The sequence below is a fragment of the Danio rerio genome, chromosome 4 (assembly GCF_049306965.1).
Source record: "Danio rerio strain Tuebingen ecotype United States chromosome 4, GRCz12tu, whole genome shotgun sequence".
Classification (NCBI taxonomy): domain Eukaryota; kingdom Metazoa; phylum Chordata; class Actinopteri; order Cypriniformes; family Danionidae; genus Danio; species Danio rerio.
The window spans coordinates 42,636,068-42,652,880 of NC_133179.1; the positions used below are offsets into that span (position 1 = coordinate 42,636,068).

Genomic DNA, 16,813 nt, shown 5'->3' on the forward strand with positions numbered 1-16,813 from the left:
TGGTGGGTCCTTGAACATGCTGAGTCAGATCAAAAGTGTTAAAAACAGTCATCAGTTCTTTTACAGCATTGATTTCTGGATTATCAATGTGAATATTAAAATCCCCAGCAATACTAAAATAATCAAATTCAGAGGTTACAATTGATAACAGCTCTGTAAAATCCTCAATAAAAGCTGGAGAATATTTTGGAGGTCTGTAGATAATGATCAGTAAGATGCGTGGAGACCCTTTTAGTGCTATACTCAGATATTCAAAAGACAAATAGTCACCAAATGACACTTGTTTACATTCATACACATCTTTAAACAGGGCAGCGATGCCTCCACCTCTCCTATTAACTCTGCAAACACTCAAAAAGTCAAAGTTTAAAGGAGCTGCTTCATTCAGAACTGCTGCGCTACAACTGTCATCTAGCCAAGTTTCATTTAAAAGCATAAAATCAAGGCAATTTGTGTTGATAAAATCATTGACTAAAAGAGACTTATTTTTGAGTGATCTGATGTTTAAAAGCGCTAACTTAACAGTTTTAGCTGTTTTTTCTATAGTAGTCTCAGATCTACATTTAATAGACACCAGATTTGCCAAACGGCCTGATGAAGTCTTTGGTTTTCTGTCACTTAACACAACACATATCTGCTTAGAGAAAGCTGCAGACACACTGGGTTCCTGCTTGTTCTGAAAACATTTGATAAAGACACTGTTATCTAAGCAGGTCCCCGACACACATCACAGAGTGCTCTTGTGTTCACCAGCTGAAGATGGGGCGTTGTTGTTTGGGCCCTGGCGGTGTGATCGGAGGGCTCTTCCAGGTGGGCTCATAGGTGGTTGTGGAGCAGGCCGCTTTTTGGTTGGTAACTGAGGGCTTGCGGCAATGGAGTGTGAAAGTTTAGTTCCAGCATACACCAGTTCCTCCATCTTTTTTGAAAAACCCAAGAGTGGTGAACATTGTGACAATGAGAACGTGTCCGGTGACAGGGGCTGTGCATCTGGAGATTCTGTCTGCAGAAATATGTTTTCCTGAGGATCATTTTTGAGTGACGAGACTTGATGCTGTTCTGATGCGTCACAGTTTGCCTGTGTTGAGCAGAGGGCAACTGATAGTGTCTCTATCATTATTGGGTGTTTTGGCTGCATGGCATTATCACTGTCCTTGGGTGATTCGTCAGCCACAAGTCCACTCAGGAGCTGATTTGAGGTCCTGTGGTCATCCGGACATTTGCTAGGTGTGTGTACAATTCACACAGTATTTAAGCACCTGATTACAAGGTAACTGTTATTTCACAAAAGAGTGAGTTACTGATTCCATCACAGCAGACCCCACATTGTTGTTATTATATTCAAATCCAGTTATAGAGTATTACTACTCTAATTGTGAATCTTTACTGTTCCTGTTTCAATAGGGTGCTCTTGTTAAAAGGAGCAATGGCAGAGAGAGACTTCAAAATGCTGCAATCTAATCGTGGGAAAGACACTTGCTCCTGAGCAGATTCGAGCTTGGGGATGTGTTGCTGTCACACCAACGAGTCTGCCTTGAGTTTCAAAGAACACATTATACTGACTAGTTGCCAACTTAAATGTACGCTCTCATTTCCAGCATTCACTGAGAACGCGCACGCACTCAAGCAGTTTGTCCATGTTTAAAACCACATCTGGCAGCGGTGGGATTCGAACCCACGCCTCCAAAGAGACTGGAACCTAAATCCAGCGCCTTAGACCCCTCGGCCACACTACCCTAGATGTCTCCATGCAGTGGTCCATTTTCTGCCCAATTTTACGGAAGCAGAACAGCAGAGAAGACGCAAAGCTTCCTAGTGAAGCCCTTAAACTTTGGCCAAGGAGTCTACATTTGGATGTGAGCTGAAGCGTGCAGTATCACTTTGCAAGTCTGTTTGCTCAAGCAGAGAGGTCATTCTCAAGCATCCTAAAAGGACTGCCTGGCAGCGGATGGGATTCGAACCCACACACACAAAGAGACTGGAGCCTAAATCCAGCGCTTAAGATCCCTTGGCTACGCTATCCCAAATGACTCCATGCAGTGGTCCCTTTTTTGCCCAATTTTACGGAAGCAGAGAGGACGCCGAGTTTCCTAGTGAAGCCCTTCAACTTTGGCCAAGGAGTCTACGTTTGGATGTGAGTGGAAGCATGCAGAATTACTTTGCAAGTCTGTTTGCTTAGACCGCTCGGCCACGCTATCTTGCCAAGCTGCTTTCCCAGAGCAGTTTTTGGACCAACTTGTTTCAAGTAGCGCAACAGCGCTGGGAAATCAGTTGAATGCATTGCTGGAGCTCCTCCACAAAGAAAGAGAGCTGCTTAATACCAGCTTAGGAAGCACTCCCACCTTCCTGTCAACCACAGTACTGTCTCTATTTGAGCACACCTCAAGGCATTTGAAGTCTACTCCATACGGCAGCCAGCTGCGATACATTTAAGCACCTGATTACAAGGTAACTGTTAATGTTTTAGTGTGTTGTATTTCAAATTTGAATACTTTAATTCAAAACCTTTTATTTATAGGAGCAAAAATGTCTGAAAAATCTCATAAAGCTATGTCAGACGCTGACTGGATTTTACGTCTGAAAAAGTTTGCAAGCACAGGAGTTTGGCCATCAAATGAGGGCAACAGGCCAGCTCCTCGACAAAGAAAGTGGCAAGAGATTTATCAAAGGGTGTGTATTTCGTTTACATGATATAACGTTTGTTGAAATTTGCTTAACAGAGTTACGTTAACTTGTTAGGCTTCAGTACATTCAGTACAGTATCTGTGTAAAATATGTCATACTTGTTTTTAAATATTAAAGTGTTTTAAATTTCATGTATTTTGAGGTTTACGTCGAATAATTTAGTAAGTTTGACCGTTTATGAGAGAGATCTGAAAAGGTGGGGGAAGGAATTATGAGTGTACAGTACACAGCATGTGGTTTTAAGGCCTGAAATGTTCCTGTCCAGTTCCTCTTATTCTTCTTTTCGTTTTTAGAGATACAAACTGTACAATTACATAATAAATAAATATTGCACACCCTAAAAACAGTGATAAATTAATTTACAGAGCTATTGTGTGCTTCATTAAGGGAGTCATTGAGTTAAAATTCTTGTTTAGTTATAAAAGTTTTTTGTATTGTGTAAAATTATTTATTATATTTTTCATGATTTTTTCAGATTGAGAAATGTCCATTGCAATCTCGTGGGCAGAGAACCTTGGTTGGAGGTGTGCTGAAATGCACATGTGGTTTTCACACTCAAAAGGTACATTTTTGAATCAATATGTGTTTATTTTTATTTACTAGAATGGCTGTCCTTTTTATGATTTTATGTATTTTTGTGATTATTTTTAGCAGAGTACTGCTTCTGCTGCTCCTGCACAAATGGTGCAACAATCTGCCCCTACTGTACCTGCTCAGGAGGTGATGGAGACGAGACAACTTGAGGCCCAGCCCCAGCCCCCGTCTACTCCACCAGTGGCATCAAAAATTTCACCGCAATTGTCAATGGTACATTTTTTTTTTAAATCAAAAGAAATGACAATTTCAGTGTTTCAAGTGTTCAAGGTGTTCAAAGTTCAGTTCAAAGTTCAAACATAGGAGAGAAAAGAACAAAAAGCAATAAAAAAGTTGAGGTGTTGCTAGAGACCTGCTTAAAATAAATTGAGTAAATTAGTTTAAATTAGGTGGTAGTTTCTAATTGCTTGAAATGTAATGTGATATACACTAATGTTCAAAAAAATTATTATTGTTAAAAAATAAAAGCTTAATATTAATCATATATAACAAGAATTCTATTGTGTTTGATTTGCTCATAAATTAAATCGATTTTATTTGTTTGAATTGTTTGAATAAATTATTCTTTATTTATTTAATTTGCCTATTTTATTATTCACATTATTCCAGTTTTTACTAAATATTAGATCAAATAAATGTAGCCTTGATAAACATATTTAAAACATTAAAAAATACATTGAGCAGATCGCAAACCTTTGAACAGTAGAGTACATTTTGCCATTGTGAACAGTGTTTTTAATTAAATGCTTTTTGTCTTGCCCTTTTTGAGTTCACCAAACCAAGATTTTCCGGATCCCACATTGCTGCAGCAAAGCCAAATCTTAGTGTGGCTAGAATACCATCACAGGCTGATGTCCAGCCCAGTTCAGCAGTGTGTAGTGCTTCTACACCAAGCACGGCTGTAAGTATTGTCATAATCCACATAGCTTTCTTAGAGAATTAGGTATAAGCATTTTTTTATACGTAAATTCGTATTTTTGTTAAGTACCGTCACATTAAATCTCAATAAAACATCTCTGTAGTATTCTTTCAGTGCATAAAAACATATATATTAAAAATAAGCACCATTCTTTAAACTTTTTGTTCTGCATAGAAGCGCTGTGACAAAATTTTACAGTTTAGCAGCAATCATTCATTCCCAATGTATTTTATACATTAATGTTCAAATAAAGTAATGGTTGCAAAAAATTCTGATTAGTTAATGTTACTTACAGATATATATTTATAAAATGCACTTTGTTATACTGCTTGTTTGTACAGACTCAGGACCTTCAAGTTTCTGCCCCCGTCCTCACATCCACTGTGGCAGTGACCAGTTCCACAGAGCCGTCCAGCATTGTCTCAGTAAGTAATTTCAAATTTTCTGTCCAAAAAAAGGTAATTTGGTTTGCATATTTGCTGCCCCAGCTGAATTCACACAAAGTGGTTTTAAGACCAGCCAATTAAATTGACTTGATGTTAATTAACTAAGCTTGATATATGTATAAATGTTAACAAAATAAAGACAGGAAAAAATAAAGCAAAGAATCACAAAAATGACGCCTTCTGCTGTTAATATTTTATGTTCACAGTAGTAAAAAAAAGAAAATGTGGATGGAAAAGAAGTAGAAAGGAAAAAGAGAAATAACTATATTGGAAAATACTTTTGCTTCTTTAAAGAAAATGTTTATTGGTGAAATTCTATTAATGATTTTTGGAATTGAAATACATAATAAGGTATTTAAAAACAATCACTTAAAATCAAAGGTATTTAGATTATAATCATGATAACATCATGTAAGGGTACTCACTCAAATATGTAAGGTGCATTTACATTACCAGACTAAAGGTTTGATCTATTTTCCTTCACAGACTGCACCTTCTGGGTCATTGTTGCAAGCTCCATCAGCTGTTCCACTTCCGCGCCTTTGGGCTGAAACCTTGCCACCAGAGGACCACAAGTGGATTGCCAGCAGGCTTTTTAAAATGGGGTCCAAAGGAAAGCCAGAGCTTCGAGACAACCTCCAGCTCTGGTATTACCCTCCATAGCCTGCACTTACATACAATCAGGCTCCAGCTCCAGACAGATTTTTCTGTCATTCACTTTTGCTGTGGATGCCATACAAGCTGTGGAGGGTCAAAGTCCTTTGCCCTAATCCTGCATGTAGACAGCATCAGCTGACAGGTGGAGGTCTGCACAAAAGGGCACGGCAGGTTCTGGACATCGACAGGATGTACAACATGGTTACAGAAACCCTCATCTGTACCAAGTGCAAAGCCTTGCATGTGTCCTGGAGTCAGACTGTCTTGCAGCAGCTGGATCTTGGCCATCGCTCAGAGTTTCGGGTCATTCTCACGCAGAAGTGAGTAATTGAACACCTTTATTCCTCGTGCTGTTTTAACCTATCATTACAGATATATGAAAATACTTTACAAATTATTTATATATATTAGATTAGATGCAACTTTATTGTAATTACACATGTACAAGTACAATGCAACAAAATGCAATTTAGGTCTAGCCAGCAGTGCAATAGCAACAAGTGCAGGATACAGGTATAAGTTATAAAGTGCAGTTCGAGTTCAAGAGGGAGACAGCTCTGGGAAAAAAGCTGTTCCTCAGTCTGCTGGTTTTTGTCCGGGGGAGCCTGAAGCGCCTGCCAGAGGGCAGGAGAGAAAACAGTCTGTGAGCGGGGTGAGAGGTGTCCTTTAGAATACTGCGTGCTCGGCGCAGACAGTGTTTCCTTTGGATGTCCTCTATGGCTGGCAGTGTGGTCTCTGTGATGCTTTGCGCAGTTTTCACCACCCGCTGAAGTGCCTTTCGCTCAGTAACAGAGCAGCTTCCATACCAGACTGTGACGCAGTTGGTCAGGATGCTTTCTATTGTGCAGTGGTAGAAGTTAACCAAGACGGCTGATGAAAGCTGGTTCTTCTTCTGGTTCATGAAGAATAGGCGCTGGTGAGCCTTCTTGATCAGGCTGGAGGTGTTGGTGGTCCAGGAAAGGTCCTTTGAGATGTGGGTCTTCAAAAACTTGAAGGATGAGACAGGCTCAACGGCCATCCCATTGATGTGGATGGGATCATGTGAGCCTGTTCGTCCCTTTCTGAAGTCCACAATGAGCTCCTTGGTCTTGTTGGTGTTAAAGAGCAGATTATTGTCGGTGCACCAAGTGGCCAGATGCTGTATCTCCTCCCTGTAGGCTGTCTCATCATTGTTGCTGATTAGACCAATCAATGTGGTGTCATCTGCAAATTTAATGATAGTGGTGGATCTGTTCACAACCCTGCAGTCAATGGTAAAAAGGGAGTAGAGGAAGGGGCTCAGCAGCCCTGTGGTACACCAGTGTTGAGTGTGACGGTGGTGGAGCAGATGTGGCCTGATCTAACATTCTGAGGTCTGTTAGTTAGAAAGTCCATAATCCAGTTGCAGAGTGATGTGTTGATATCCAGGTCTCTTAGTTTGATCAGTAACTTGGAAGGTATGACAGTGTTGAATCCTGAGCTGAAGTCCACAAACAGCATTCGTGCATAAGTGTTTTAATTGTCCAGGTGTGTGAGTACAGAGTGCAGTGCTATAGAGACTGCATCCTCTGTGCTCCTGTTGCCACGGTAAGCAAACTGATGTGGGTCCAGTGTGGATGGCAGAGAGTCTTTTAGATGTGCCAGGACCAACCGCTCGAAGCACTTCATGATGATGGGTGTGAGTGCTACAGGGCGGTAGTCATTCAGGCATGTTGGGCTGGAGTGTTTGGGCACTGGCACAATAGAGGTGGCTTTAAAGCATGTTGGCACAGCTGCTAGGTTAAGCGACAGGTGGAAAATGTCTGTGAATACCCCAGCGAGCTGTTCTGCACATGCTTTGAAGACTTGCCCAGGAATACCGTCTGGTCCAGCAGCCTTACGCACATTGATCCGACTCAGTGCGTTGTGTACTTCTGAGGAGGTGAGTGTGATAGGTGAGTGGTCGGTGGAGGAAGTGATCCTGATGTAGGGTTTTTTATTGTCTCTTTCAAAGCAGGCATAAAAGTAATTTAGCTCGTTCAGGAAGGAGACGTCTGTGGGTGTGGACTGGCTGGGTGTGTAGTTGGTGATGGCCTGGATGCCCTGCCACATGCACCAAGGATCAGAGTTATAAAGGGCTCCTCTAGCTTTAGCTTGTAACAGTGCTTGGCCTTTTTGATGCCCCTCGTCAGATTAGCCCTGGAAGTGCTGTAGGCCTGTGCATCGCCTGATCTGAAGGCAGTGTTGCGTGCTTTCAGCAGGAGGCGCACCTCCTTGTTCATCCATGGCTTCTGATTCGGGTATGTAGTGATCTGTTTCTGGGTTGTAACACTGTCTATGGTGGTGTTGATATATTCCAGAACAGAGGAAGTGTAACATGTCTGTGTGAAAGCCATGTGTGGCCTGGGAAGCAAACATACCCCAGTCTGTGTGTTGAAACCTGTCCTGGAGTGTGGAGTCTACCCCATCTTTGTGTAAACATGGTCTAATATTTTAGACCAAAAACAAGACCTAAACAACAGAATAGTTACTAGTAACTATTAAAATTAGTACTAGTATCTAATAAATAAAAACTATATATTTAATAAGTACTATCTAATGAATAAGTACTAGTATCTAATAAAATAAACCAGTGTCTAATGAGTAAGCACTAGAATATTTTGAAAACTCTAGTATTTAATTAATAGCACAAGTATTTCATTTAAAAGATATCTGAAAAATAAGCACAAGTAACATAAAAAAAGACACTAGTATGGCAGGGCTTGAAATTGCGACCATTTTGCTCACATATGTGCCCGAAATTTTATCTATGCGACCTCAAAATATATTTGGGAGCATTTTTGCAAGTGCATGAATGTGTTGTGTGCGACCAGTTTTTACTGTGCAAAATGTTCACCACATGCGCGGATTCGGGAGACATTCATGCTGAATGCATCTCTGTGCTTGAAACGGGAAACGCAGCGCTCAGGAATGGTTTAAAACAGTTGTCATGTCAACTTGCTGCAGTAAACAAAGCCAAGTCCGTAATCCTTGCCCTGCCTTCGCGCTCTTCTTATTGGCCCACTGCTCTAGCACTGAAATATCAGCTGTCAATCACTCAGTTAAACGGACATCGCAAACGGGCCTACACTGAGTAAACTAATATCGCTACTCATGAAAAGACCGTTATTGCTATTAACATGACGTATGCATATAATAAGGTGCAGTACATGTCAAAAGCATCAGTGCAGTATCAGACAGCACCCGTGAGAACAGCACAGTTATATCGTTAACAGATTTATTCATGTCAAGCAGTGCGTGCAGGGCCGGTGGGCGCTCTGTGTATCTTTTGGACACTCAGTTACAGGGGCGTAGATTTAGGGTGAACGGTGGTGACATGTCCCCACCAATATCCACAAACTACCAAAATGTCCCCACCAATAATTTAATTCACTTAAAAACATCGCACTGTCAGTATAAACCTAGACATGCCGAAAGGGTTAAATCACGTTCTCTCCTCCAGTCGCACCGCCCCCAAACACATATGAACATTGTGATTGGCTCTGCCTTTCCCTGCTGTCATGTGAGTGGCTGCTTTCAGACCATAGTTTCAGATACAAACAGCGCCAAAACAAATGCGCAGGGGGAATTTCCCAATGTGCGAGGTGTAAGACAGACACGCACAAGTTAAGATGGAGGTAGCAAGAAGAGGTGGACATAAAGAGCTTTTTCCAACGAAAAGTGTAAGTCACATAAACTCAAGTTCGCTACTGAATGAGTCCATGATGATAATGCCGTTATGCTGGTGTTTTCACCGCTTTTACGTTCATTCTAACGTTAAAGCAGACTAGTCTGTAAACAATATTCCCTGAAAACTAACTGCAGAATAAACACCTACATGTAAACATATATGACCCTGCCAGTTCTCCTAATCTCTTAGAGTAACATCTCCAATTTTGGTTGAAACAATTTGTCAGAAAAACTACAGCCTGTGCTCCATCTTTTAATAATACTGTGAGATGTTTAATTTGTACGAAAAATAAACGAAAGTTTTTATTAAACTCTTTCTTTATCAGTTATTAAACATCATTTTAACATTGCACTTTCAGGCCTGTAGCCAGCTTATTGAAAGGGATTATTTGTTTTCTAAAAAAACTGAACCTTTTTGCAGTTATTCACCTGATTTTCTGTTTAATTGAGGTATAAATATGACATTTTAGTGACATATTAAGAACTAATTTTTGCTGGATAATCCTGTTGGATAGTTATTACAACTACACTTTTTGATGTACCAAAACTATTTCCTACCATTTTGTCAAATTGCTTTATTTACATATTTAAACTGAAAATTTTATTACAGTTTTATAAATAATAAAAATACTTTGAACTAGAAATTAGGACTTTAAATTCTTAGAATAAAAAAATGAAGTAAAGTACAGATGCCAAAACCTCTAAATGCCATGTAAAATGAGCATTTTTCTTAGCCTTGTATATTTATGTTCAGTTATTTCACTTTAAAGGCAATGAAAAGAACGTATTTGTCACTATAAAAGGTAAATCACTGAGTCCACACACAGGAGTTGGAGAAAAATGCTCATTTTAGAAGAAAATATTAAATGGCATTCAGAGGTTTTTACATCTAAACTCTTCAAATATGTAAATATACTTATTTTTAAAATACAATTTTTTATCATAATTTTCTTTGGGAAATTTGTTAAAACTTGATTTAAATTAAAAACTAAAGCCTATAGGCAAATGACAAACTGGCCGGCACATTCAACCTTCCTCAGTGAGGATTTATCCATTTGAATAATGAGATAAATTCAAACATAATAATAATAATAATAATAATCCAACTGTTGGTCTTTCAAACCACTTGACCCCCCTTGGCTAACCGCATGACTATTTAATTTAACTTAATAAACTGTAAGAAGAGAGGATTAGTTAATAATACATTTTAATAGCAGTTAAATAATAAATAGCAATATATATATATATATATATATATATATATATATATATATATATATATATATATATATAAACAATATTCATTCTTGGCGGGGGTGACTCGTCCCCAGTCCCCACCAATGTCAGGTGCAAACCTACGCCCTTGCTCAGTTATGTTATAAAAATGTATTTTCTTGAGATAACGGGACGAGGCATATTTTCCTCACGCTTGCATTTATACTGTTGATTTCAAATGCAATTAATATGTTTGTATAAAACTTGTAGTAATGATGCTTATGATTAGTGGGTGCGACAACATTTTTGCTGATGCGCCTGCATTTTTAAAGTTATGAGCACCGGTGCTACCAAGCAAAAAGGTTAATTTCGAGCCCTGCTAATGGGTGATGCCGTGGCATAGTGGGTTGCACCTTATCTCACAGCAAGAAGTATAGGTGAATTGAGCATGCTAAAATTGACTGTGGTGTATGAGTCTCTGAATAAGTGTGTGTGTTTCCCAGTGATGGGTTGTGGTTGGAAGGGCATCTGCTGTGTAAAACATACGCTGGATAAGTTGGCGGTTCATTCCACTGTGGAAACCCCAATTACAGTTTTTTTTTTCATTTGTTTTGCCACAAATTTCAGAACCCTGTTATCAATTTTCAAAACTCGAAACATTCACTACTTTAAACACAGACTCTCCAGTGTTCAATACTCTGCATGCTGCATTTATTTGCTTTGAGAAGTCTTGCATTTGAAGGATCATTGGTTCACATAATCCTTTTATCATATAAATACTACAGGAACAAACTTTAGATCACCAGCACACAAGATGCACATCGTTACAGTAAACAATCTTTTACAGTCATTTTTGTTTAAAATATATGATACAGGTTTCATAATGGTTTATACATAAGTGTAGAGGGAACAGTACAGACAGTGGATACACTAAACTAAGTTTATTCCAACGCAATCTCATGGCAATTCGTAACTTTTTGATTTAGTGGCTAATTCTCATTCCATCATAATGTAGGTTTACTGTCATTTTTTTTCTCACTGCAAGTCCCCATATAGAAAGCTTATATTTGGCATGATATATGGCAAGATATGGAAATTACAACTGGTCCCGACATACTGTATTTAAAATCTTATAATAGTCAATAACTTGTCAAAATCCCTGTTTACATTTTTTTTTAGCCATATCACGTGTGTGTGTGTGTGTGTGTGTGTGTGTGTGTGTGTGTGTGTGTGTATGTGTGTGCATAAAAAGGCTCTTGTACAACAAATTCAAAAGGCTTGATCTCAACAATAGCTGATAGTCACTTTTGCTGGAACTTGATTCCAGGGTCTCCTGTTTACAAGACAGGCACTTTGACCAACTAAGCTAAAGCGCCAAACGACCTTGACAGGGGCTAATTTTTTTAATTGAAAAAAGAAAAAATAACTAACAACTGTAGCGCTGCATGCACTCTTAACAAAAAGCCACCCTGGCACCTGTACATTAGGCACTGCTGGGATTTGAACCCTGGATCTCCTGTTAACAAGACAGACGCTTTGACCAACTAAGCCACAGCTGAAAAGAAGGCAGGACGTTTTTGCACACAGAGACTAAAAATACACATTGAGTCTAAAAATCGCAAGCAAAGAAGTTGTTTAACTCTATTTGTCACAGTATTCATTACGCCTCAAAGCTATACAATTTTATAATTCGATCCGGCAAGCTATATAAAACAAGCACACGCACCACCTGGACTAAGGCGCTGCTGGGATTTGAGCCCAGGATCTCCTGTTTACAAGACAGGCGCTTTGACCAGCTAAGCCACAGCGCCACAGAAAATCACTGTTAGAAACATTTGCCCAATAACAAAAATCAAAGGAGAAAAAACAACACACAACAAAAACCAGCATGTCAGGATGCAGAAAATGCAGACAAGATGGACATGGTCTTTTAGAGTCTGGAGGATCATGTCTCAAACCTGACCGGTAACCTGGCCTCTGTTCAAGATGTGTGAATTTATTTTTATTTAATCTATCCTTAATCATGTGTTAAGTGTTTTTTGGAACCTCCAGTTTCATTACATCCAAACTCAGAGTCAGCTCGGAAAATGGAAATCAGGACAAACATATGCTATCGGCCATTGAAAGAGTTTCAGATCAGAAAGCCACTCTCCCATAATCTGAGGGAAAGGTGCAGTTTGGATTTGAACCTAGCACCTGCTGTTCCCAAGACAGGTGCTCTGGCCAACTTAGTCTTAACACTAAAAGAAAAAACCTCTGGATACGATACTTCCAAATGCAGTTTCATCTAAGACAGTGGGGGGGAAGCAAAATTTACTATGCTTTCTACTCAGTTACTTTGCACATGCATAAAGAGGCTCTTGTACGACAAATCCAAAAGGCGTGATCTCAACAATAGGTGGCAGTTACTTTTGCCCAAAACCACAGGTTGCCTTCGAGTCATTCCTCAAGCCCACTAGGCCCTACACTGTTTTCTAATCTCCCTTATTTAAAACAGCTCAATTTAGTCATCGGCTTTATTGTAGAGTACCCCTAGTATCTGAGCCTGCACTGCGCAATGAAAGAAAGAAGCAAAACGGGATGGACAGATGCCTAAAATGTTAGAAACGCACCACACCTTAAGTCAGTGAAGATAAAGAGCCAAGCTTGCGACTCTGGTGGAACTAGAACCCACAACCTTTGAACGGCTCAGCTCACAGCCTAGAAGTCCAATGCACTATCCATTGCGCCACAGAGCCTGGGTGCTCTGCTGCCTCTAGCACTGTTGCACAGAAAACACTTTTTAGTACTTTCTGGCCCATGAACAAATGGCCAACTGTCAACAAGGCACTGCTGGGATTCGAACCCAGGATCTCCTGTTTACTAGACAGGCGCTTTGACCAACTAAGCCACAGCGCCAAACAACTGTGAAAGGGGCTAATTGTTTAATTCGAAAAAAGAAAAAAAAACTAACAACGGTAGCGCTGCATGTGTCAATGTCTGGACTTGAAATATTAAAGTCCAATTGGTTAGGCATTACCACACTATGCTTTATAAAGCCATCGTCCAAAGCTCTCTTGAACGAGCAGCGTTCTTAAGGATTTGAGTTTTGTTAAGAAACCGACTGCTAAACATCCTGCTGCGTAAACACTCATTACTCTTAACAAAAAGCAACCGTGGCACCCGTACATTAGGCACTGCTGGGATTTGAACCCAGGATCTCCTGTTTACGAGACAGGCGCTTTGACCAGCTAAGCCACAGCGCCACAAAAACTCACTGTAAGAGACATTTGCCTGATAACAAAAATCGAAGTAGAAAAAAATAATACACAACAAAAACCAGCATGTCAGGATGCAAAAAATGCTGACAAGACGGACGTGGTCTTTTAGAGTCTGGATGATCATGTCTCAAACCTGACCGGTAACCTGGCCTCTGTTCAAGATCAAAGCAAAAAATGCATGAATTTATTTTTATTTAATCTATCCTAAATCATGTGTTAAGTGTTTTTTGGAACCTCCAGTTTCATTACATCCAAACCCAGAGTCAGCTCGGAAAATGGAAATCAGGACAAACATATGCTATCGGCCATTGAAAGAGTTTCAGATCAGAAAGCCACTCTCCCATAATCTGAGGGAAAGGTGCTGTTTGGATTTGAACCTAGCACCTGCTGTTGCCAAGACTGGTGCTCTGGCCTACTTAGTCTTAACACTAAAAGAAAAAACCTCTGGATATGATACTTCCAAACGCAGTTTCGTCTAAGACAGTGGGGGGGTGGGTGGGGGGGGGGGGGGGGGGGGAAGCATAATTTACTATGCTTTCTACTCAGTTACTTTGCACATGCATAAAGAGGCTCTTGTACAATAAATCCAAAAGGCGTGATCTCAACAATAGGTGGCAGTTACTTTTCCCCAAAACCACAGGTTGCCTTTGAGTCATTCCTCAAGCCCACTAGGCCCTACACTGTTTTCTAATCAACCTTATTAAACAAAAAACTGGATGGCGGAGAGGGTGCCGGATTTTTATAAGGAATTGTTAAGAGCTTGGGGCAAATTTTTAAACAATGTGCATTTTAAACCTCTAGGGAGAGAGAACATTTTAAATCAGCCTCTTTTCTTAAACAACTGCATTTTAAATCAAGGGAGGGAGATTTTTTTAAAGAAATGGTGGGTGGCAGGAATAGTTAAAGTAAGGGATATTTTATATGAGTATAAAGAAGGTTTTTTTACCAGTACAATGCATTATAGATGCCATGGAAGAAGCAAAGGAAGAATATAGCAGACAAGAAATAAAAAATAAGTACGAAATAATTAAAACTGCAATCCCTCAAGAATGGATTCAAAAAATTGAAAATAAAGAAGATGACGTTGATGGAATGGAAGTGTATGTGAGAATAGGGGAGAAATTGAATGATTTTAAGAAATGTACTGTGAAAAGTTTTTATTGTGTTTTTAGGGATGCAGTTTTTAAGAAACCTGTGGCAATTGTATACTGGATGCAAAAATACGAGATAACAAATGAGAACAACATATGGGAAAACATGAGAGGTATTTTTATACAAACAAAATTGGCAAACTTAGAATATTTTATTAGACACAGAGTGATTTTTACTGATGCCATTTTAAATAAAATTGGGATGGAACAAGATGCAACATGTAAAGTGTGTCACGAAGATGATGAGGGGCTTTTACATTTATTTTTACATTGCAAACAGTTGGATGATTTTAATGAAAGATGTAAAGAAATGATCTCGATATTAAAAGGGGAGGAAGAAATGGAATGGAATAAGGTTTTAATGTTGGGATTGGAAAATGAATGTGCATGTAAAAACAAAAAGCTTATTAACTTGCTGATAATGTTGATGAAAAACGCAATATGGGAAAGAAGAGTTGTAATGAGGAAGGAAAAAGTGCGACTAAATGTATGGAACATTTTTAAAAGAAAATTCGTAAAGTATGTACAATATTTGTTTTATTATTTTTATCATGAAGAAAAAGTTGATGTTTTTTACAATGTTTTTACAGTTGAAGTATGTCAGATTTTAAAGGACTGTGAATTGGACATTACTTTTTTAAAGGACTGAAAGGACCCTGGAAATAGGACCATCGACCACAAATGAACTGCTTTTGAAATGAGATGTCTTGTGCAAATATGTGTAAAATGTAAAATTGCAATTGTATGAAAATTTCTTAATAAAAAAAAAAAAAATATATATATATATATATATATATATATAGTGGTTAGTACTCTGCGTTGTGGCCGCAGCAACCCCGGTTCGAATCCGGGTCACGACAGGTTTTTCAAGGTGACATTGGTGTCGCACTCTGTGTTGCCATCCGTTATCTCCAGCCTTCTTTTAGTGCAGGCTGTGCTAATGGCACGTCCTGAATGTTTACCTTTCCTAAAGTGTGGAAAACTAGGGATATGATATAAGAGAAATAGGATCTTTGATGCCAGCATGCTGTGTAGATAAGTACTGATCAAGTCACGCTTCTAAGGCATGGAAGGAATCTTTTCAATTGTTGAGTGTCCATTCATTGCCACAACAGCAGAAAGACTATCTGCAGTTATCATTGATCTATTTAATGTCTCCTACATGACATGAAGTCCAAACTATTGTGTTGTACTGATGTCTACACCTACAAAAACCATAAACCCAACCTCAAAGTAACCTGTCGTGTTTTAGCAACCTCCACACCAACCATAAGCTTAAAACCCCATCTCACGGTAAACTTTAGTGTACTGTAAAGGTCTGCGCCGACCACAACCCAAACCTTGCCTACTTGTAAATTACTGTTGTGGTGCCCGGATAGCTCAGTCGGTAGAGCATCAGACTTTTAATCTGAGGGTCCAGGGTTCAAGTCCCTGTTCGGGCGTGTGACGCTCATTTTGTGGAGCCACAGCTTTTGCCGTTGAGCTATCGATTGATGAAAGTTTCATCCGGATGCACAATATGTGTACTAGGCATAAAGAAATGGCGGTACGGACAGTCTTGTAGTCGTGGCCGAGTGGTTAAGGCGATGGACTAGAAATCCATTGGGGTCTCCCCGCGCAGGTTGGAATCCTGCCGACTACGGCCTCCCCATGTTTAAAGTTGCAGCAGTCATCAATTGTTTGCATTTCCATTGTTTCTTGGGAAAAGCGTTGTGCTGGTAGGAGGAGAAAAACAACAGAGTGTTCTCACTGAAGAGAAAGGGGCTTATCACAGGGAGGAACATACCACACATAGGTCACAACGGCTGTTTCATAGCTTGCCGTGATTGAATAGTGGTTAGTACTCTGCATTGTTGCCGCAGCAATCCCGGATCGAATCCGGGTTACGGCAGGTTTTTCAAGGTGACATTGGTGTCGCACTCTGTGTTGCCATCCGTTATCTCCAGCCTTCTTTTAGTGCAGGCTGTGCTAATGGCACGTCCTGAATGTTTACGTTTCCTAAAGTGTGGAAGACTAGGGATATGATATAAGAGAAATAGGATCTTTGATGCCAGCATGCTGTGTAGATAAGTACTGATCAAGTCACGCTTCTAAGGCATGGAAGGAATCTTTTCAATTGTTGAGTGTCCATTCATTGCCACAACAGCAGAAAGACTATCTGCAGTTATCATTGATCTATTTAATGTCTCCTACATGACATGA

General features: G+C 39.6%; 6 non-coding genes across 6 annotated transcripts; 2 read left to right on the top strand and 4 right to left on the bottom strand.

Moving 5' to 3' along the window:
- Positions 1-1,651: 1,651 nt before the first annotated feature.
- On the bottom strand, positions 1,652-1,733 carry trnal-uag (transfer RNA leucine (anticodon UAG)). The gene has a single exon. It is a non-coding gene; the product is annotated as a tRNA-Leu (tRNA).
- Positions 1,734-11,937: 10,204 nt separating this feature from the next.
- Positions 11,938-12,011, bottom strand: trnat-ugu (transfer RNA threonine (anticodon UGU)). Its single transcript has one exon. It is a non-coding gene; the product is annotated as a tRNA-Thr (tRNA).
- A 1,013-nt stretch (positions 12,012-13,024) lies between these two features.
- On the bottom strand, positions 13,025-13,098 carry trnat-agu (transfer RNA threonine (anticodon AGU)). Its single transcript has one exon. It is a non-coding gene; the product is annotated as a tRNA-Thr (tRNA).
- Positions 13,099-13,371: 273 nt separating this feature from the next.
- On the bottom strand, positions 13,372-13,445 carry trnat-cgu (transfer RNA threonine (anticodon CGU)). Its single transcript has one exon. It is a non-coding gene; the product is annotated as a tRNA-Thr (tRNA).
- A 2,535-nt stretch (positions 13,446-15,980) lies between these two features.
- trnak-uuu (transfer RNA lysine (anticodon UUU)) lies at positions 15,981-16,053 on the top strand. The gene has a single exon. It is a non-coding gene; the product is annotated as a tRNA-Lys (tRNA).
- A 118-nt stretch (positions 16,054-16,171) lies between these two features.
- trnas-aga (transfer RNA serine (anticodon AGA)) lies at positions 16,172-16,253 on the top strand. The gene has a single exon. It is a non-coding gene; the product is annotated as a tRNA-Ser (tRNA).
- Positions 16,254-16,813: the final 560 nt, after the last annotated feature.